The 23,199-nt window shown below is 29.6% G+C and overlaps 2 long non-coding RNA genes across 3 annotated transcripts; one reads left to right on the top strand and one right to left on the bottom strand.

Annotated features, from left to right (window-relative positions):
• The first annotated feature begins 312 nt into the window (after positions 1-312).
• LOC143238037 (uncharacterized) lies at positions 313-17,923 on the top strand. Of its 2 annotated transcripts, none has more exons than XR_013020386.1 (3): positions 313-687; positions 6,484-6,625; positions 17,785-17,923. It is a non-coding gene; the product is annotated as an uncharacterized LOC143238037 (long non-coding RNA). The 2 variants fall into 2 exon arrangements; XR_013020385.1 differs by lacking the exon at positions 313-687 and adding an exon at positions 694-1,333.
• On the bottom strand, positions 17,899-18,633 carry LOC143238038 (uncharacterized). Its single transcript, XR_013020387.1, has 2 exons — positions 18,491-18,633; positions 17,899-18,408 (listed from the first exon to the last, which is right to left on the bottom strand). It is a non-coding gene; the product is annotated as an uncharacterized LOC143238038 (long non-coding RNA).
• Between the last annotated feature and the right edge of the window lie 4,566 nt (positions 18,634-23,199).

Genomic DNA, 23,199 nt, shown 5'->3' with positions numbered 1-23,199 from the left:
GGTTTCGATATCCGTAGTGAGCAAAGTACGGATAGCCCATTGTGTAACTTTGTGCTTAGCTCCAACAAATAAACGTATTTATTTAATAAAAAAGAAGAAGATGAAAAATATTTAAACATTAAAAATAAACATTTACTCAACTGGTTTCTTAACCAGGAACATAAAAATAAATTTAAAGTCGTCTTATTAGCGTCCTTGATTTGTGTAACATTTAAAACACCCAAATTAATTTAAAAGAAAAGTGTGGTTAGCGTGTCAGGCTAAGGATTGATTCTCTGAGAAGTGGTACCGCTGAGCACGCTCTGCATTTCCAGTTGAAAGTATTATCGAAATGACTAAATTCGTTATTAGATTCAAGTATCTAGAGAATATTTTTGCAACAACAGATGTTGCTAATTGACAGCCTTGTTCCTTGGGGCCATTTTTAACATTAAAATGGTTTTGACACATTTTACACAACTATTTTACAAATGTAATTATCGTATATTTTTATTTTCACGATACTTTCATTTAATTTCTTTGGGATAATCTGGAACCAGTTCACCATCTAGGCACTCTCATTCTTTGAACCACATGAAGAATTTCATAAACTGACAACCAATCATAATCTCCAAATTACCCGCCCTTCTCTTCATTTCTTGAATGTTATCAATAGCTTCTGTCATACCCCAAGCCTTCAGATAGAAGGTAACTATGTGTGTTTTGTACAAAAGTAATATTTTGAGAAGTTGTGTCAGAAGGGTTTTATTCTTTAGTCTTACTATTTTCACTTTTTGATTATATCACCACGTCCTTATTGTGGTTTTTAAACTGTGGATCATAACATTCACATTTATTTAGTTTGTTACTAGTGGCACCATTTATTTATTTTTTTAAATATTACATGAAAACTGAATTAAAGATTCACGTGAATATGCCCAGAAATTGATTTTCAAATATTGGTCGCTTCCTCAGCAATTATTCAGATTATTTATTCGTAAGTCGTGACTGATATGCAGTGTTAATTGTTCTAATTGCAATACTACAGTCGGTAGTACTGCAGTAATTCTTAAAGATAAATCTATAAACAATGCCTCGAGAAGGAGGTGATACAATTTTTGGAGAGAATATACGTGGAGAAATACCTGCAAATTTTGCTTATAATGGTGAAAAGGTAAAATCCGCGAAATCCTGGTAGTGTTAGTTGTTATTGCTGCTACAGTGCTGTATGTAGTGTAGCCCCAACATCGATGCCACATTGTAAACAAAAAAGAAAGAAAGAAACAAGTACCTAGCCCAAAATTTGGGCTGCTGTACTGTTTCAGGATGTCGCTACAAATAACAGTAGACAAACGTAAGTAATTAGTCTTAGTCAAACATCAAAACAAAAATACCGTAAATATGGCACTATACAATTTAATATATTGATTTTTTCTATTAAAGGAATATGCAAAGCAGGAAATATTATTTTACATTAAAACCTGCAGAATCATGGGAGATATTTTGAAATAAAAAGTTCATTCAAACACATGAAACAGCTCTTCAATTAACTTGCTATTGTAGCATTATCAAACTTAAATTTAAAGAGCCATTTCAGTTGTTACACTTACAAATAAATACTTGAATTGCGAATATTCATTTCCAATGAATACTGTATTTTAGTATTTTATAAACATTTCTTCTACAGTTGTAATTTAAAATACTGTTTTATTTGTGTGTATGTAATTTAAATTGCCCTTTCAAGTACTTAATAAAGCATTTAAAAACTGTAAGGTGAAGTATGCAACCAAGACATTTGCTACTATTTTATTATATTACATTCAGAAAAAAAAATGAAATGACGAATTATCATTCCGAAGAAATAATTGTTGAATACTTATTTATGCTCTCAAGGTTTTTGTGCTTTGCCTTCTGTGCCCATTGTAGATTCAGTTGATGTAAATGCTGTTAATAGATACTGCTCGTGAATTTTATGCTCACCTCTACTTGTGTATAATTTTATTATACAATTTACTTTTTCTTCTCAAGTAATATTTTTCTTTATTCAATAATTACATCCTACTAAAAAAAATTAAAACATTTAACTCTTAGAAGAAGTAGAAACTCTGAATTTTTAAAATAACACTACAGCCTTTTCATTTAAAGCTTCATTGATATTTTATGCTAGCTGTTCATTTTACAATTGGTGGTTTTCTATTTCTTTAATTTCAGTGTGTACTATGAAAAAAAAAATTTTCACTTAATTTAATATTTAACATTGTGGTTGGACATTAACATCTGATTTAGAAAAATTCTAGTACTAATTTTCCTGTGCAGTTCATGATGTGGAGAACATCTGTCATATTTAATTAATAAATTCCCTTCTAGCAAAAACTTGAGGATTGTTTTCTTCCCTTCTCCCTTCTGACATCCAGATATTAAATTTAAAATCTGTTTGATACAAATTATATAGTCTGGCTTCCCTAACCTGAAAAGTTAAACTGTCAGTTTTTGTTTTCATCAGTTCTGAATGTATTAACTTTTAGATATTTTTCTTTTCTTAAGCTTGTCAGATTTTGGCTAATACCTTACTTTTTTCTAAACCCAAGTAACTACTTTCTAAAATAAATCTTAATTATTCAAATAATCGTATTGTTTGTTAGAACTGTACACAGTTTATTTTGAAAACTATAGCTTATATCACTGTTTTTCTAAATATAATCTATGCTTCATATTCACTTCATGTCCACTGGTGGGACACTGTAGGTCTTTGGACATACAGTGTTATTAAAATCTGGAATTCAGCTCCTCATGGTGAACATATCAGATAGCCCATTGTGACTTTGCACCAAAACAAATAAACATTCATTTCATAAAGTTCTCTCAATAAATGTATACATATATTTGTGAGAGTGTGTGTGTTTACTTTTCTTTAATCTACATAATTTCTGTAAAAACAAAAAAGCAACAACTTAAAAGTACCTCTGGTATATTTATTCTAAGGATTGAACTTTATTACATGAAACAAATACACTGAGCTTATATTTGTTGTGTGAAAACTATTGCTTCACAAATTACAGATAAAATAAATTTAATTTATGGCTTGTTTCATGATTTAAATGCAGTATAGCATTCGGGTAATTTTTAGCAAATAGGCTTATTGCACAGTGTTGATCATTTGGTAACCTGACAAAATGACTTCCAAACGTTTTTCAGTAATACTTAGTGTGAAAAAATGTGGAAAAGAATGAATAACTTTTTCATTGTTCTTTACATTTCTTTTGTAATTTAATCTGTGTATTATATTAATTTTGTATAGAAATGGATCTTACTATTAAATTATATGTAGTAGTTTAAAGTGGTGTACTTGATATAATACTGATAGTAAATTCTGCAAACTAAGTTATTCAAAATATTTCAGTTTACAATCTTATTTTTGTGTATTTATATTTTGTATGGTACATTATCTAGGTTTAGAAGTTTTTTTTTCACTGAAGTAATTGTTATATTTCTCTCTTAAGTATGGAAAGTATTTCAACAAGAATGTTGCTGTATTTATCATTAAGTATGAGCTTACAGTGTGGTAACCATGGCTATAATAACTGTTAGCTTTTCTGTAACTTTATTTAAGAAGTGTTCAAAATTTATGCAGTATTTCCAGATTTTAATTTTCTGTAACAGTGTTTGGTTTGAACCATTGTGAAGTTGTAAACCTGTGCTTCCAGATTGTAATATTTCTCTGTAAGGCATGCAACTTTTGTATGTTGTTGAACTGAAAATTAGTGGAAAGCAATTTTTATTTGTTGCTAACCCAACTTTCCTACTAGAATGAAGTGGTCATTTAGCAGTCTTGGCTAAAGTTAGAGAAACATCATTTCTTTGTTCTATGAATGAATGCGAGGGTGCTTGAATTGTGAGGATTGAAAGTCTCATCCTAGTTTTCAAACCATTTGTAGTCACTTAAACAGTGTTGTTCCAAGTTCAACTCTCATAGTGTTTTCAACATTTCTGTTTACGTCCTTGTATTGCATCACTTAAATCTTAAAATTCATCATCAGTGTTCCTTAATTTCTATACTAAAAGAGTTCAGTCTTCATGTTTAAACATAAGTGACTTGCCTCTATATAAATTTTAGTGTTGATCTGATTATTTATGGTTGTGACATGTATGTATGACTCCAAACACTAACCTCTGAGGTACTCTACTAGTAATAAATCTAGTCTGATTAAATGTGTGTAATAACAACCATTTGCTCTTTCATAAATCCAACCATCCTATAGTTAAAAAAGGCTACAATGTCTATATAAGTCATTGGTTAGGCCATTTTTGGAGTACTGCATTTGCTCTTCAGTCCTTATCTTAGAAACAACATTGAATCGTCAGACAGGGTTTAAAGAAAGGTTACTATAATGACACCAGGAATGGAAAGGTCATATGAGGATAGGTTATGATTTCTGAACTTGTTTTTCTTTTCAAAAAAAAGAGAAGACTTAGAGAAAATCTGATTGAGGATTTTAATACCATTTAGGTAAGTGATAATGTGGATGTACCATCTTTTTTTTTTCATATTTAATGGTAAGGACACAAGTTTAAATTTAGCAGAATAGGAGTCATCTTTAGTTAAGACAACTTTATTTTTTCCAACAGGATGGGTGATTTCTAGATGTGTGTAGATGCAGTTACGTTAATGGTGTTTAAGGGAAACTTGATAAATATTTGAATGATAATGGTTGATTTTGAGGTTTTCAATGTTTAATTTAGTGAACAGATGGACCATAAAGTCCTTTGTTGTCCTATAATGTTATGTAAATTACTAGTTCTTCCATAATCCTTACCTGTGTGATTTTCTTATCTAATATTTTGTGTGGTATTTTAAACACTTCTTAAAAATCTAAGGACTCTAAATAAGCACTTTTCCATCATGAGATAATGTGTAATCTCCTCAAAAAAAGTTAACAGATTAGTAAGGGAGGAAAAAAACTTAGTTGAAATCACTTCTGAACGTCAAAAGATTATGAGATAAACAAGATGATACAAAAGCATGAAGTATTCTTGCATCTTTCTAAGGTGAGTAGCTGTATGAATTCTTAAGGTAATACATTATTGTATTTGTTCACCAAAAAATTGATTACTTCTACTTAGCTACTTAGTAACATTAAGTGCCAAAATGTAGGCTTAGTCACTTGTAAGGAATTTTACCAAATAAATCTCATCATCACTTCATAAATTATATACAACTCCTATAGGTTGTGTTCCATATTACCAACCTACATGCATGTCATATTTAGTAGCCTTGTGGTCCTTCTGCAAAAATTACCCTGTGGCTCCAGGCAAAGGAGGAGTGTATGGAAGCCAAAATCAAGGAATGCTTTTGAAATAAACATATTATAAAGATCCATGTTGTCAGAGAATTTTCTGCTGTGCATATATATTTTTTTACATATATTTAATATATTTTCTTGCTTATGTCAAAAATTATGAATTATTTGCATATGCAGTATGCAGTGGATAGCTAAACATGGCACTGTCCATGAAAGAAATATAATTCAAAACTATAGAGCTTTGTAACTTAATGCAAGTCTGTTTCAAAATTTTGAAATAACTTGTGATTGATAGAAACATTGATGCTGTTTAGAATACAAATGACTTAAATGTGATTAATGAAAAATACATTTGGTCTTTGGCTAAGCTTTTGAAAAAAAAAAAATTTTGGTATGTTTTAATAAAAACAATTATATTTATATTTAGAAGATTGTTGTAACTTTGTGTACTGTTTTGATTTGGTATTATTTAGAGAACTTTGCACATATTCATCTTCTTAAATATTATCTTAAACATTCTGGAGAAAGTGGAGAAATAGATTACTAGGTTTATCCTAGATTGAAAAATAGTAACACAAAGAAAGAATTAAACTGAATTTGAATTCACTTGATTCAAATACTAACATTATAATAAATTAATAGGAAACCTGCCAGTATATGATGTGCTCATAGAGTGAAATAACATAGCAAACATTAATGGTAATATGGATGTTCTGATATAAGCTTTGTCAACTCAGACCCAGATTTTCTTTTTAGTAGAATTACTTCTTTGTAATAGTTACAAAACACAGCAATTTGTTGAGGATATGTTGTATAATGTTTGTTTAATCTGTACAAAAACATCTTGTTTGTGTGTATGTGTAGATAATGACTGTGGTTTCATTATATTTGGGTGGTTATTTGTCTCACCAATGTGGGTGGATGGATAACTCTCAAATATCTTTGCTATTGTTATGCTTTTTTTTTTTTTCTTTTTTTTTTACAATAGCATGTATGTTTTGTGTTTTACAAATTGCATGCATGTGTACATATACAAGTATGTGTGTCTGTACTATATTTATTGAAATGGAAGCTGAAGATATCTAACCTCATGAATTTGTGTATGAACAATGGTTTATGTTTTTTTAAGTTTTCATCAGAAATCTTTAGGTGATACTTTGCAACTTGTGGTTTACTTATGATATTTTACATTCTCCCCATGTAGATTCTAATGGCAAGTTTGTCAGCTGCAATGTTTATATCTATTAGCATGTGGCCTTCCATGATATTAATCCAGAAGCTTCTGTTCACATTATAGTTGTTTCAAAGAAGCCCGTTTGGCCATGGCTGAAGATGTTGATGAAAAGGTATGTAAGTGCTGTTGTGGTAATGATGTATTTGTATAGTGTCAGCAGAAACAGTTCAACACTCCATCCCTGTAAAACTGTTGTTGTAGTGTTCAATTTTCAAGTTTTGTTGACCATGTTACTGAGTTTTTTACTTTTATGCTTTAATTGTATGTTGTAAGTCTAAATTGATTCACATTTCCTTCTGTGCATAAGATACAATTTAGTTTCATGTAATATGCTTTAAAATCCATTTTATGCAGTGTGCCTGTATTGATTTGAAAATAAGGCTGTACAAATATAAAATAATCTTATGAGTGATTGTAACTGCCTAAGATGACAGCATATTGACTGATCTTAATTGAACTAATAATATTACATATGAATAGTAAGGGAACATGTGGTTCTTCAGTGCTGTCCTTTCACATATAGCTGTCATTTCTAGAAAATCATTAATTTCAGACTTAAAGTCCTTTAAAGTTCTGGCTTTCACTAATGCAGGTGGCACTGATTTCAAAAGTCAATTACCCTGTTAGAAAAACAAAGCTTACTTGACTGAAATCTGTTTTTTCTTTTCAAGTCTTAAATGCATGTCTCATTGTTCTGTTATCTTCACAATATAACGTAAAGAAGTCAGAGAACTTTATTCTGTCAATACACTAGGTAATCTGGTAACCTTCAACAAGATCACATATCACCCTTGTTTACTTGAGAGTAAATAAAATATCCAAGATATCCCTGTAAGATGAATCTTCCATTCCTGGAATTATTCTAGTAGCCCTCCTTCCAAAGGTTAATATCCTCTATTGTATAAAGCAATTAACAGAATTTATAAATCCATTAATCATCAGGTTAATTATTCAATTACATTCAACTAATCATCGATTCTCACATGAGATTAGTATTCTTATTTCCAGCTAGTGTGTTTTTTATTCATACTTTCAAGCTACCTTTCTGATAGTATGAAACCTGCAATATGCTGAAAATACAATTAATACTGTTCAATGTGAGAGAAATATGTAATTCAGTGCAAAAAAATTCACTTCAACCTTAGAAAAAAGAAAATAATAACTTTTAACTGTTTGATGAGAAAACCTGTGGTGGTACTAAATGATCAATTTGCAATTATTAAAATGATTCATAAGATTGAAATTCAAGTATTATAAGAAATATTAAAATCATGATAAAACAAAAATAAATAATTATGGAAGTTTTTGAATTTTTTTCTAATTCCTTCATCATTGTGAAAAATTTACAAAATAATTAAATACTTTATAAAAATAAAATAAGCCTTTAACCAATAAGCTGTTGATATGGAGTTAAGTTTAGAAAGAACCCATTAAAATGATTACACGTATATTTTACAATAAAAGTTGAAAGAAGCTGTAAAAACTAAGGTATATGCTGAGAAACCAGTCAACTTAAAGCTGACTGCACTAAGTAGTTTTCAAAAGGCATATAATGATTGCTAGACGTTTATTTTCCTTTTTCCAATGGTTCCTATCTAGCTGGAGTCAGTTCTAATTAATCAGGAGTTTTCTATGTGCTAATAGATTGATAACATTACTACACATTGTTAGACTATTATTAGTACTTTTCTATTGATTTCTGACAAAGTTAATAAGAAATTTATTCAGCAATCAACTTGTTTTTGTTGTTTTTTTTTAGCAAATATAAAATAATTAGGAGAAAAACATCATTGCTGAATGCAAAGGTTATATAGGGATGACTACTGAACTTGAAAGAAGGAACCAAAGAAGGTATGGATGGAAGTAGATGTATCAGTTCATCCCTCTGATAATCACATAGCAGACTAAGCCTTTTGGACTTTATGTGAAGAATAAAATTCCTACATTACTGGCTTCTCCACTTTATTCATAGAAATTTTGGTGTTTGAATAGAATCTCAGCTTTCATCATTATATCTTTCCTTTAGTTAACTTTAGAATACTACTTTTATGACTATCTTACAATAGAATATCATTTTACAAATGGAAATTCTAATTATTTGATTCACCATTGTGGAAGCCACTAATGTAGGATTTTATTATTCATATAAAGTTGAGACACCTTACTCTGCTATGTGATAATTATCTAGATTAAGTGATATGTCTATATTCATCTCTGTCTTGTTAGTTTCTCTTTTTCAAGTTCAATAGCCAGCTCTACATAGTTTTTTTTTTTTATTTAGTGATAAATGTTTTCCTCATACTTGTTTGTTTACTTTTTTTTTATAAGATTGCGTACATGAGTTACTAGGTTATAGAGTTCATTCTAAAGCTTTATAAGTTTTGCATTGAATAATAATAAAATAGGTTGTCAAAGATGGTGAAAACTTTTGCTCTATCAGATGATGATAAAATTATAGTTATTGCAATAACTAGGAAGATGGTAGGCCTGGTGAAGAAAAATGATGATGAATGAAAATAAGAAACTTTAGTTGAGGCTGTTTGATGATTTTTGATTTTGGAACACTTTGGATTGTTGAAAAGTGACATATACAGCAGAGATAGAGCAACTATGATAGTTCTTCATATCTAGCTTCTAATGATCTATAGAAACTTCAGATGCTTTTTGTATTGCTTTAACATGGGTATACATGTCATTCTTATATAGAGATTGCTGGCATACTCTCCGATACTGATTGTCAACTTTTATTTATTAAAACAATATTACCCTACATAACATTAGTTTGTAGCTTGTAATAAGTAAGCAATATTTTATGTTCTGTATTCATTATTGTTAAATAACCTATAACAATTTTAGAATAATTTCTACAATTGATGTTTTCCAAATCTAAGTTTCAATAATTCTCAGTATATCCATTTCAACCAGAGCTTTGAACTTCTCCATTTTGTTCCTCATATTCATAGCATTAGAATAATAGAAACTAAACTTATCCTCTATTATACTAACATTTCAAATAATAATATTATGCCAGGTATAAGAAAATTGAGATTTTATTAAAAATAACTGAATCTCCAAATACAAACACCAACACTCCAAAAAAAAATAAAAAAAACAAAGTTGGCAATATGAAAATCACAAAATAATGATATAAAGAATTAGAAAAAGGAAATCTCAACTTGTAAGAGTTTTCCAAAAAATTATGTTAAATCACAAATATAAAATCAAACAGGTATTTGCAATAATATATTTTAAAAAGTCAGATATGTTATTTATCAGTCTTAGATATCTCTAACCTAATAACTCTCTTCTCTTTTGTCATCATCAGTTTAACTTCAACTTTTTATTTATTTTGCCAGACAATAAGATTACATTTCACATAGCTATATAATTACTTAATATTAGTGTTACATAACTAATCACAAACATCGTTTCCATTTGTTACTTCTTGTTAACATAACTTAATCAAACAATGTAAAGAAGTACATAAACAATAAACAAAATTATAACTTATAATAAAATAGAAATTACTACCTCTTGCTGTATTTATCTTTACATCTGACAGACTTATCTTTAAAACTATTACTTTTAACTTACTATGCTTTTATCTTCTTATATCCACAGACTATTCATTGCCCTATGAAAGTTTATTTTAAACTGTTATTAAAGAAAATACTTAAATTTTTCCCAAATATGGTACTACCTAACCTGCTTGAGTGTAGCTCATTTAAAACCCTTCAAACATATAATTATCCTTTCCCTGAAAACTATCCCACAGGTTCAGTCATCCTCCTTGTCGCTTTAAGTGTATTCATATGCTAAAAGACAAATACATAAAAAATATCAAACATCAAAGGAAATATGTTTTATGGAAAATTCAGTCATTTATTTATATTAGAATCTGAAGACTGTTTTATTTGAAGTATTTTTTAAAATAATTGACTTGTTTTATGTATTAAAGTAATACTTATATGTGAAATAAAGTAAGGATATTTTTAAGTTTTCTAACTCTCTGTTGCACATTTTAATGTAAAGCTAACAAATTTCTGATGCAAGGAACTTGGTGGTTCATTATGCCCTTTTTTTTCTGGACTTTTTTTTATTTGGATTCACTTTTATTTTCATTTCAGAGTGTGAAAAGTACTAACAAATTGATTTCATTTAATTTTGATAAACAACTAAAAGTACTTGTATTTACAAATTGATGACATGTACTATTTTTTGTGACCTGTATGACTTTTTTTCATTTTCTTCAGAGTTGAAAAATGCTTTATCTGTTTTTATTTTACTCACATGAACCAAATTAGGTCAACATTACAGTAAGAAACAAGCACCATGCACTATGAGTTTAGTAGATATAACTTCAGTTTCCTAAACATACTGTTATTTAACTTGACTTCTTAATGAGTTGATTTAGTTGTTTTTCCATGTTAGGGATAACTGTTAGTTACCAAGTTTGCTGTGCTTTTATATTATACTTCCTATTTATCACTTTGTATGTTACAAAAAGGATGTTATTTGCAGGAAAGAACTTCATTAGGAACAGATAGGTTTCCAATATTGCAATAATAAGATTATTTTATCTTGGGTTTGGTAAACTATAGTGTCCAGAATATAGTCCAAAGTTGCTTTGTTGAATACTGACCTTTGTTAAATCTTAATGTTTTATGTATTTTTTGTTACCTTTATATACAAAATATAGGAAATTCTTTTATAGACCAATTTAATTCACACCTAATATTTCAAAGGTACATCATAATTTTGTAACTGTAGCCTTGATAAAATCTTCTATTTTAAATGAACATATTCCATTGTCTTAAATTATTCAGTTTCACCTGGATATACCACCTGATCTTTCATTGGAGGACAAAGCTGTCTATATTATTGCACAACTTGCACCATTAGAACAATATATTTTATGAACAGAGCAGATTTTATCTCTAAAGGAACACAGGCAGTTAGGGTGAAATTTACTAAACAACTTTCTTGACTTGTGTTATGTAAACACTGTATACACCCAGAAATAACTGATAAATTAAAATAGAAAGTAAAAATTTATATATTTAATGTACCACAATATTGTTTGTGTGTGTGTATATATATATATATATATATATATATATAAATTGTTAAGCCATAAACAAAACACATTAGCATGAAACAAAATACATTGCATATATTTAAAAAGGGATCCTAGGGTACAAGCTACAACATGAGATTATAAAATGTATCTCAGGTTTTGGAGGTAACTACAGAAATAGGACTCACATTGTGGTGGAGATACATCATCTATCAGTCTCAACCTCCAATTCGCTAGTCTTACATAAGAAAATTAGAAATTAAGAGTGCAAGATCTGGGTGCTCAAGCCCACAATGTCCCATATCTATATCACCCTTCACTACCTGCAGACAGTTGTGGGTAAGTGACTGCTCTCCCAAGTTAAAATAAGAAAAAGATAAACATAAAAGGATGAAAAATAAAAAATGAAAGTAAGGTACTACCATTTGGGGGTAAGTAAGATAAAACTTACCTCTTAAAGTTAGCATTCCTGCCCCCATTATGATAGAGGCACTAATTAACACTACATCAATGAAGTGATAGTTTGGTGTGACTGTTGTGCTTTTAAAATGTGGTTCAAGGTGTACATATGCATAAAGTGGTGCCAAGTTCTTAGATAATCTTATTTTTAACTAAAAGTAATTTTAGTAGAATTTTTCTGATTATAGTTTCTTTGTATTTATTTAATACAGTTTTGTATTTATTACAGAATAATTTAATCTAAAATTTCTTTATTAAATCCATTAACTATTAATTTTCATATATCAAAGTTATTAATAAAATATTGTAATTTATTACAAATTTTACAATATCTGAATAAATACGAAGTTATAATGTTTATAATAGATTGGTATGGCACATTACTAGGTAAGAAGGGTAAATCAGAAATTGGAAAGTCAAAATCCTTTCTTTTATAGAAAATATTTATATTGATATCCTTTTTATCAATTACTTTAACTTGTAAATTGAAATAATGTGTATCTGTATAAGAAATTGAAGTATTTTCAATTTCTAATTCTGTTGGATAAATAGTGTCAATAACATTATATACTTCAGAATTATTTATGCTAATTAAATCATCAATATATCTGCAAGATAAAGTAAAAATTTCTGGATTTACATAGTTTTCAATAAGTATATTTTCATGGCAATATAGATAGATATTTGCTACACAAGTTGAATAGTTCTCCCATTTGAACTTCTATCATTTGTTTAAAAGCCTGTTTATTGAAAAGTATAAAATTATTATAAATACAAAAACTTAATATATCTTATGTTTTTGGAACCATGTTTTCCTTTTTCCAGTTCTATAAAAGGATAACAATATTATTATATTAATGTATTTAAAAAAAAAAGATTAAATCTTTTAATGGTGTTGTGGTATATAATGCTGTAAAATCAAATATTTGAATACTATTTACCTGCTTACACTTTCTTAGACATTCTAAAATAGGTTGGTTATTTTTTATTATCCAAAACATATGTCTTTTGTTGTTAAAACTTGCATTTTCTATTTTTCAAGTAAAATATTAAGTGAGTTATTTAATAATATAGCTGGTTGTTTGGTGATTGTTTTTATTGACTTGGAAATTTAAATTTAATTGGAGATTTATGTAATTTTGGAATAGCATAAAGAAACAGCAAATCTACTCAAGAATTATGTTTAGAAGAAAGATTATGATAAGCTTTAACAAAGTTATTAATTACTGTATCTTTAGATTGGATGACAAGTTTAAAAGTTTGTGTATTATTAATTTCTTTTATCATAATTAATGCATAGAATTTTTTTGCAAATTATACCAGTATTACAGTTAGCTTTATCAATAGAAACTATAACATATTTTTCTTGCAGTTCTTTAATTTTAATTTTTAGCTGATTAAATGATAAATCTGTATGGTATTTTTTTAAAGTTACATGGGATAATTTTTATTTTTTTAAATATATATAATTTCCATTTTACAAACCATCTAGGTGGATAAGCTGTAATATAATAGTGGTCAATATTTTTTCAAGAGATTTTATAATAATATTTGTAATTATATATACACACATACACATTAATGGAAACAATACATATGTAGAAGATGAAAACAAAATGTAATGGTACTTAGACAACTAATTAAGTAATACAATACACTGATATTTTGTATGTGAGAATTTTGCCATAAGCATTGTTACACCCTGTTTTCATGCTGTGCCAAACAGTTTATCAATGTATCACTATGGAATATTGTTACAAACATTCTGTGGTGCCACATTTCATCAAAATCATCTGATAACCTATTAACATAAGCTGAAGTAGCCTCAAGAATTTTCATATCAGGATCTTATTTGAGCCAACTCGTGGTTATGAATGTTACCTAAACTATTTTATTGTTAATATAACAACATTTCACCACATTTGCTAGAAGATTAATCCTTGCTTGTGGAATAAGGTTCATGAGGAAATGACGTGATTGATCCATCAGCAAGCAAAACGTTTTGGGTAGATTATTAATATTATTGTTTGATATTCAGTCTCTATGCTTCATTGTAGATGTTGTACAGTGACTGTGATACATTCTCTCGTGCTACTATAGAGTGAGGTCTAAAAAGATATTTACACTATAGTGTGCAGTCTAAACAGATTTTGTCATCATTACTGTTTTAACTTTTATTTATTTGTAATAGGTGCTTGTTAATATAAGTAACATTTTTAAGGTAATAAAGTATAAAATACTGTCACAAAACATTTTAGGAGCAAATACCTAAGTTTAAGGTAATATTTTGGAACACACAACTTATTAAATTATTATTATTTGTTGAACAAAATCATGGATAGATATAAATCATTTAACAAGAAACTATGTTTCAGTGAATCATTAAAACTGTGGTAATGATCATATCTGTGTAGATCCCTTTGTAGACTATGTGCTGTAGTAGTACTTATTGTTATCTCTCCCTGTAGACAAACTCTCATTGTTGCCAAACAATTTGAACTTGGATAAGTCTGTTAAGAGTGCACATCTCCAACTTTGCTTATTTCATTTTTGTATTTATTTCAACTTTGTTGACAAGATCTGAAACATAGTCATGCATAACTATTTGTATGGAATATTTTTGACCAATCAAAGCTGATTTTTACACACTTGACATTTCAGTCCCAGGAACATAACAACATTCACACTATTACTGCAGGACATTGTATAACTCCTGGATTTTTATAAGCTTTATGTTGATGTTGCCCTTTCTAGTCAGTTATTTGACAACCAGTCACAATGTAAGCTATCAACACAAAACTACAATTTTCATGTAACAGAAAGGTTGCATGTTTATAGCATTCACCACTTAATTTTCCTCATCTTTTCTGTAGTTTTTTTCTAATACTGTTTATGTAGGCTTAACATTCAAGGTAAATATCCAATACCCATGAGCTTTATCTGGATTTATCTACAATAATATTGTAGAATGGTTCAGTAAAAGAAATCTGTATGTACACTTTAATAGTAATAAGAAAGAAAAATATGTGGACATTGGTAAGGTATGTACTTTCTGAACTTTGTAATTTTCAATTAAAAATATTTTTCTTTAAATCTGTGTGATTCTTATGTACTTTAATATCCTAAAACCCATAGAAAAGTTCCAAAATTTTATATGATTATAAGTTGCCATCACAATTAAATGATATAATCATTCAGATTGATCAGTCTTTCATAAAATAACCACCTAATAAAAAGTTGTGATTAAATTTATTAATGCCATTAAATTAAACACATAATTGAAATTTGTTTTTATTATTACTGTGTTCAGTTGTCCCAAATATCTATGTAATCAAAATATTGCTATTATTATTTTAAAATAATTCAGACTGGTTCCACTTACTTAATTAGTGTCATGACCAACAAAAGTAATAATCTAACTAAAATTAATTATTACTGTTTTTGGCTATCCAATTTGTCCAGTATCAAAATAATTGATATGTTGCCACTTAGTGGTGCACAGTTTTATAAATACATTGAGGTTTGTATTGGAGTGATAAGCATATAATGCTACATTTTGTTTTTAACTAATTCTGGATGGGATACCTTGTGATCTTAAAGTTTTCATGTTCCCACACTTTCATCAGAAAAATGTCAGGTATAATTTCAGAATTTTTCCAGAACATTTTCAAGAATTATCTGATTTCTAGTGTAAAGATGACAATCAATAACTATAACATTGAAGTGAAAACTATAAGTGTCCACTGTTAACAATGTCAGTCACATTTTATTATCTAGTTATGTTTAATTTTGCCAATTCAAACACAAGTTCTGTTTCATCTTGCAACCTTGTATCCTGCAGTGTATGTTGCTTTATTTTGATACACTTGTACTGTGACAAGTTCTGTTTCATCTTGCAACCTTGTATCCTGCAGTCTATGTTGCTTTATTTTGATACACTTGTGCTGTGACAAGTTCTGTTTCATCTTGTATCCTGCAGTGTATGTTGCTTTATTTTGATACACTTGTGCTGTGACAAGTTCTGTTTCATCTTGCAACCTTGTATCCTGCAGTGTATGTTGCTTTATTTTGATACACTTGTACTGTGACAAGTTCTGTTTCATCTTGCAACCTTGTATCCTGCAGTGTATGTTGCTTTATTTTGATACACTTGTGCTGTGACAAGTTCTGTTTCATCTTGCAACCTTGTATCCTGCAGTCTATGTTGCTTTATTTTGATACACTTGTACTGTGACAAGTTCTGTTTATCTTGTCAAGAACATCATAGATTGAAAAGTGAATGTGAATAACATTTGAGGTAAATTTGAAGTAACTTTGTTTTGGGATGCAATTATTTGTTTGTGGCTCCAAATGTTTAGATGATTCGTATATTAGCCATAATTAAGTTTTCCAAGCTGTCTAAATATGTGGATAATAGTAGCAGTTTCAACTTGCCTGACATAACAGGGAGGCCAAGCTATCAACATATCATTGTGAAACACAGTTAACACTACAATCATTTATACCCTGACACTCTAAGTATGGATTATAAAACTATTCTCCATTAAAGGTGCTCTCTGATTAGATCAAGCTGTACATAGGTTTATGGCATACATCATGAAATCTGTCAAAAGTACACAATGTTGCAACCCAAGCTGAGTGTTGCCTAGGTGACTAGCAAGTAAGCAAAATGACCTTGTTAAGCAAAGATTGTGTACAGAATACTGCAATATGGCTACAGTATCACATTATATAAAAATACTAAATTTCTGACAATACCCATGCACCCTATTATCATTTTGGTTTCTCGTTATTTTTATTAAATCAAGCTTATTGCAATTTAATCAATTGGTATTATGACTCGTGAAAGTAATCCACTCACTGAAATTAGGGTTACTGGTTATTACCATTTTTGATCATTCTAACTATCCAAGTAAATGAAATATTACCACTACAGTTTCTCATTATTATTTTTAGAGTTGACAATTTCAAAAACAAGTGGATAAGGATACTGTTTGTTACTTTGAGCAGGGTGGGTAACAGATTGAGCTGAAAAATGAAGGTGAATTAGGATAAAGTGAGGAGAGAATATAAATTGAAGTTGGAAACTTGTTGTCAAAGTTAAAAAGCACTTTGCCTGGTTACATGATCCCTGTGTATGTGTATTTGTGTACACTTACAAATTTCATCCATTTCTGTTGTAACTCTTCACTAATTTTCACTATTATATTACATAACTGATAAACAAACAAACCATGTCTCTTTATTCTGTTATGAAATTAGATTGCATATTTAAGAAAATAAATCTTAAGCACAGTTTGTTATAGTGCAACTACCTGTGGTTATGCTTCACTTGATGTAGCTATATTTATTTAATATTCATGGAAATATGTGGTCTTATTAATGTTTTGAGTACTTGTGGTAGATTACTGATAAATACAGCATATGGTGTCTTATTATTCTATAAGCTGCTTTTTCAAAAGTGCTTCTATTGTTTCATGTGGGATAACTAGTTTTGTTTTCTTTGAAATTAATTTGTTTGTAAATTTTTAGAAATTAAAGATTGATTATTAATCAATAGATGTGAAGATTAGCTTTGTTAGTAGATTTATTGTGAACTTAGTATATTTCATTATTTTTTCTTAAGTCACTTGTTTATTAATAAAGGATTGTTCTATTAATTACTTATAAATATTGCAGATGTCTCATTTGTGAATTTCTTTTATCTTACAGTACATTTGTTATTTATTTTCCAGAAAGTAGCAGCCAAGGAACAGGGATTGAATGGTGGATACCATGTTGTAATTAACAATGATCCAGATGGAGAACAGGAAACTTATCAGAACAGGGATTGAAGTGGATATCATATAGTAATTAACAATGGTCCACATGGAGAACAGGAACTTATCATAACAGGGATTGAAGTGGATATCATATAGTAATTAGCAATGGTCCACATGGAGAACAGGAACTTATCAGAACAGGGATTGAAGTGGATATCATATAGTAATTAACAATGGTCCACATGGAGAACAGGAACTTATCAGAACAGGGATTGAAGTGGATATCATATAGTAATTAACAATGGTCCACATGGAGAACAGGAACTTATCAGAACAGGGATTGAAGTGGATATCATATAGTAATTAGCAATGGTCCACATGGAGAACAGGAACTTATCAGAACAGGGATTGAAGTGGATATCATATAGTAATTAACAATGGTCCACATGGAGAACAGGAACTTATCAGAACAGGGATTGAAGTGGATATCGTATAGTAATTAACAATGGTCCATATGGAGGACAGGAAGTTATCAGAACAGGGATTGAAGTGGATATCGTATAGTAATTAACAATGGTCCATGTGGAGAACAGGAAGCTATCAGAACAGGAATTGAAGTGGATATCGTATAGTGGATATCGTATAGTAATTAACAATGGTCCATATGGAGGACAGGAACTTATCAGAACAGGAATTGAAGTGGATATCGTATAGTAATTAACAATGGTCCACATGGAGGACAGGAACTTATCAGAACAGGGATTGAAGTGGATATCATATAGTAATTAACAATGGTCCACATGGAGAACAGGAACTTATCAGAACAGGGATTAAAGTGGATATCGTGGATATCATATATATTGTATAGTAATTAACAATGGTAATTAACAATGGTCCACATGGAGAACAGGAACTTATCAGAACAGGGATTAAAGTGGATATCATATAATAATTAACAATGGTCCACATGGAGAACAGGAAGTTATTAGAACAGGGATTGAAGTGGATATCATATAGTAATTAACAATGGTCCACATGGAGAACAGGAACGTATCAGAACAGGGATTGAAGTGGATATCATATAATAATTAACAATGGTCCATGTGGAGAACAGGAATGTATCAGAACAGGGATTGAAGTGGATATTGTATAGTAATTAATAATGGTCCACATGGAGGACAGTTTATTATCTTTATTTTAACAAATGATTTGGCCTCCGAGTTAGGAATCTATAATTATCATTGCAATAATGATGTTGTTGTTGAAAATATAACAATGGTCCACATGGAGAACAGGAACGTATCAGAACAGGGATTGAAGTGGATATCTTATAGTAATTAACAATGGTCCATTTGGAGAACAGGAAGTTATCAGAACAGGGATTGAAGTGGATATCGTATAGCAATTAACAATGGTCCATATTGTTAACAAAATATATTGATTAATATATATGTATAACTAAAAGCATTGTAATCAAAATGAAAAATAAAAATTGTGAAGCTTTTAGTATTATTCAGCTACTGAACAGAAAGGTGGTATACAAACACCTGTCATAGAATTATATTATCGTGAACTACTTGTGCATTTAAGTCTACAAATGTGTACTAGCAGTATAGATTTGTTTCATGATTCTTTTTAATTTAAGTGTTACATTCAGCAGCAACTAAAACATTAAATAAATCTGTTGTATGTGTATATATAGCATTTTTATTAGTGATTCTAATTGAAACCTGAAATTTCTTATGCATACAGTCGTAACTCTGGACAATAGCAAAAACAATAGATGCTACAGATAAAGATATATTTGCAAAGTTACAAATATTTGAAAACCCCAGATGCTGAAATTATTAAAATATAGAGTCAAACGAATTTCTAAAAGATATGATGGGTTCACCATTTTTAAATTTGCCATAAAAAACAGCTGAAGAAAGGCACAGTAAAACTATAGTATGAACTTAATAATATGAGAAAACATTTACAGAGTTGTTATTTTGTCTTCTTTTATTTGTTTTTTCTTTCTATGGTCACTAATTAACTATTATTCAATTAGAAGAGTTCTGTAAGCATATAACATATTTGACGGCAAACATGATTTTTAACATACATGATCATGAGAGATTTAGACAAAAAATCAGTAGGAATATTTTGGTATTTGAACCATGTAATTATCTACCAATAACTTTATTGCAAAGTATTATAACTCAGAAGTAAAGATGGCATTTTGTTTTACTTCTAGATACAAATTATCCAGTTTAAACAATTGTTAAAAAGAGAGATATTTGTTATGATCTTAAAACATGGAATCAGATTAAAAATAGGTTGTTGCCTGTAGTTAAATGTAAAGAAATCAAACTTTTTTAGCCAGTGAATATATGTGTTGAATATGGTGCAATGAAAACAATATAAAAGTGTGAAATTACTTGTTAAACAAAAACTGCTTGCCCTCTTTATGTTGATATTGAAAATTATTCACTAACATATATGGTTTTTTAAGTTGCTGGAGACAAAGCAATACTTTATATTGTAGCCTGTATCATAAAAGGGAAATTACCTTAACCAAAAATATTAACAAGTTACATTAGGGAAGTAGCTTTTATGAACACACTAAATATTCAGTTTAAATAAAAGTTAGTGCAGAATAACTATAAAAATTATGAAATTCATCTATATCTGTGTTATTTCTAACAACATTTAAAGCTTGTTTAAGCCACATAAAAAATATTACATTTTTACAAGCTGCTTTCCTTGCCAGTATTCTACTCTGAAACTTATTTGCAAACACCTTCATAACTATAGATGCAGTACTCTGTATAGTAGGTTAAATAAAGTTTATTCAGGTTTGACATAAATATAATAAAATGTATTTCAAAGAAACCCATCATCCATCTAAGTTACATTTTAAAAAAGTAAAAAACTAAGTTTATTTCTGTGAATATACACTATATGTTTTTATTATTAGATATGATTGTTAATATAATTTTACAAATAATACAAAGAAGAATGAATGGAATTTTTTCTTTTTATAGTTTGAATAAATTGTGTAACTGATTGTTAGTTTCTTTGCATTTCTTTGATGTATAAAATAAAAGTGTTATGAAATAAAATCAAAAATATTTAAAATGTGTAATATTAATGTATACAGTTAGATAATTTGGATTACAATTAATGTAACTGTTTTGTAATATTTACAAAGTTTCAATAAATAGTATATCTGATTCTGATTATTTCTTGCATTAACTTAATTAGAAATTATAGTTGTGTTATTAATTAAATTTTGTTTTCTGAAATATTTTTAATAACCATAACTGGTGATAGGAAATCTTCATAAATGCAGCCCACTTCAAACTATGAAATGAAATCTTAATGTTTTACTATTCAAATTACAGAAAATAAGTTTCACAAAATTCTTTGTTTAAAAATAGTTTATTGTACACATGAATAATCTGTGGTTTTGTATTAATATATATATTTTTATGCTTTGTTACAGAGAGTTTAGTTTGTTTTATTAAAACTGTTTTGATATGCAAATCAGGGAGTCACATAATCATAGGTGAAGATATAAAGTTACAGTAAAACAGCATTTTCAATACTTTATATTACCTCTGCTTATATAAATACCTGTTTTTGTTCATTTCTGCCCTCTATATGCAAACATCTCTTTGCATGCCACAAGCTTTGAGCTCCTAAGCACCCTAAGATCAATATGGTTCAATTGCATCTTGCATGAAAATAATCATACAACAACCCTCCACCAATAGGAGTGTGACACCATCCTGATGTGTATGATTCCCACTCTTCAATTCTGCTAAACTATTACTTCTCATTGATAGCATTTGTGTCAAGACATTTTTATTGTGCTCTTTAATTGTGTTTTGCTTCAAGCTTAGTGCAGTTTTTTAAATTAATTCCAGAGTGCAATTGATCTTTTTAATTTTAAAAAAGTTCACAAACTTCAAGATAACTTAATTTTCCCAGTTTAAGTTTTTTTTAATTTTCTCACTGTTGTGTTTGATCATTCAATGTTAACAATTAATTCCAAAGTCCAAGTTATCTCTTCAAAGTTAATACCATCTACCAGTACACTTACACAAGCTGCACATAGGAGTAATTTGGCTATAGAATTACCACTTCTTATCTGCTATGAAATTGACCATTATATAAGACAACCTGCTTTTCCTGATATTGCCCATATTCCTTCTTACCATGTTGAACCTGTTTGGGTCAATGTGGAATGTGAGAGTCTTTCTCCTCCACTTGGCTTTGCCATGTATTCCTGTGCTGCTACTGCAGAATCAGCTAGGCCTAATACAGCTTTTTAAGACATTATTTCTTAGTTGTATTCTGTTTTATCTATTTCCACAATTTCTTATAATTATATTCCTTCTTTGTTACATAATACCTCCTCCTCTCAGTATTTTGTGTTCTCACCTTCCGTGATATTAGGGCTCATGCAGAGTGTCTTGTCTCTGAGATGGTTGAGGATCCTAGCAAGCCTCACCCTCCCATGAGCTCCGTATCAAGTTGCATAAGCCTGTCATCAGGCTAAATTTCCGTTTCTTGATTTTCAACAGTTGGAATTGATTTTGCCCATGTAGGAGGTGGTTCCTGATTTTCCTGTTTGCTTATCCCATGCCCTTTCTTTCCGTCTTTTGTCTTATCTTATCAGCTCTCCTGTGGTATTTGTCTACTATCCACCCCCTTTTTTTAGGTGTTCTACCAAGATCCAGAGGGGTTTTTATGGGTTAGCCTTTCCATGATTACTTCCATATTGGCATATGTTTCATTTTCAGCTTTTTCCTTACATATGTGGTTTCTCTGTTGTTGGGATATTCTGGGGATTGTTGTCTCAGTTTGTTTACCACCTACTTATCTCTGGGACTTATATATGACCCCTTTTTCCAGTAGCTTATTTTCAGAAATATTCTTGAGACTATGGAATCCTGTATTGAATTGGTTAGACAGCAATCATCTCTTTCATCTTTGGTTAATCATTCAGAGCTTAAACAACCCTCTAGTATTGTTTCCCCTAATGATCCTTACCACTTCCTACTTTCAAGATTTTCCTCCTCTTATTATATTATTTGATGCAGATTGACACATCACCATCAGTATTGGTGACTGCCCAGTGGGTTCCAGTCTTGCTCCCTTATGGTGAGATTTGTCAAGATCTGTGGGTTAATTGGTTCTTATCCAAGGGACTTCTCATCCACTTCCTTGTTCCTCCTCCATTGTCTTAGAACTCATATCCTTTCCAATGCCTCAGAATCCTATCACCAGTCAATATCTGTCCAAGTAGGTACAAAATATTCCTTTCCAACAACCCTTCAAGCCTATAAATCATTCTTCTCCAGGTTCTAATTCCAGGCTGTTTGTGGTACCCAAAAAACT

The sequence above is a fragment of the Tachypleus tridentatus genome, chromosome 13, assembly GCF_004210375.1.
Source record: "Tachypleus tridentatus isolate NWPU-2018 chromosome 13, ASM421037v1, whole genome shotgun sequence".
Lineage (NCBI taxonomy): Eukaryota > Metazoa > Arthropoda > Merostomata > Xiphosura > Limulidae > Tachypleus > Tachypleus tridentatus.
This window is presented reverse-complemented; position numbering and strand designations above follow the sequence as displayed.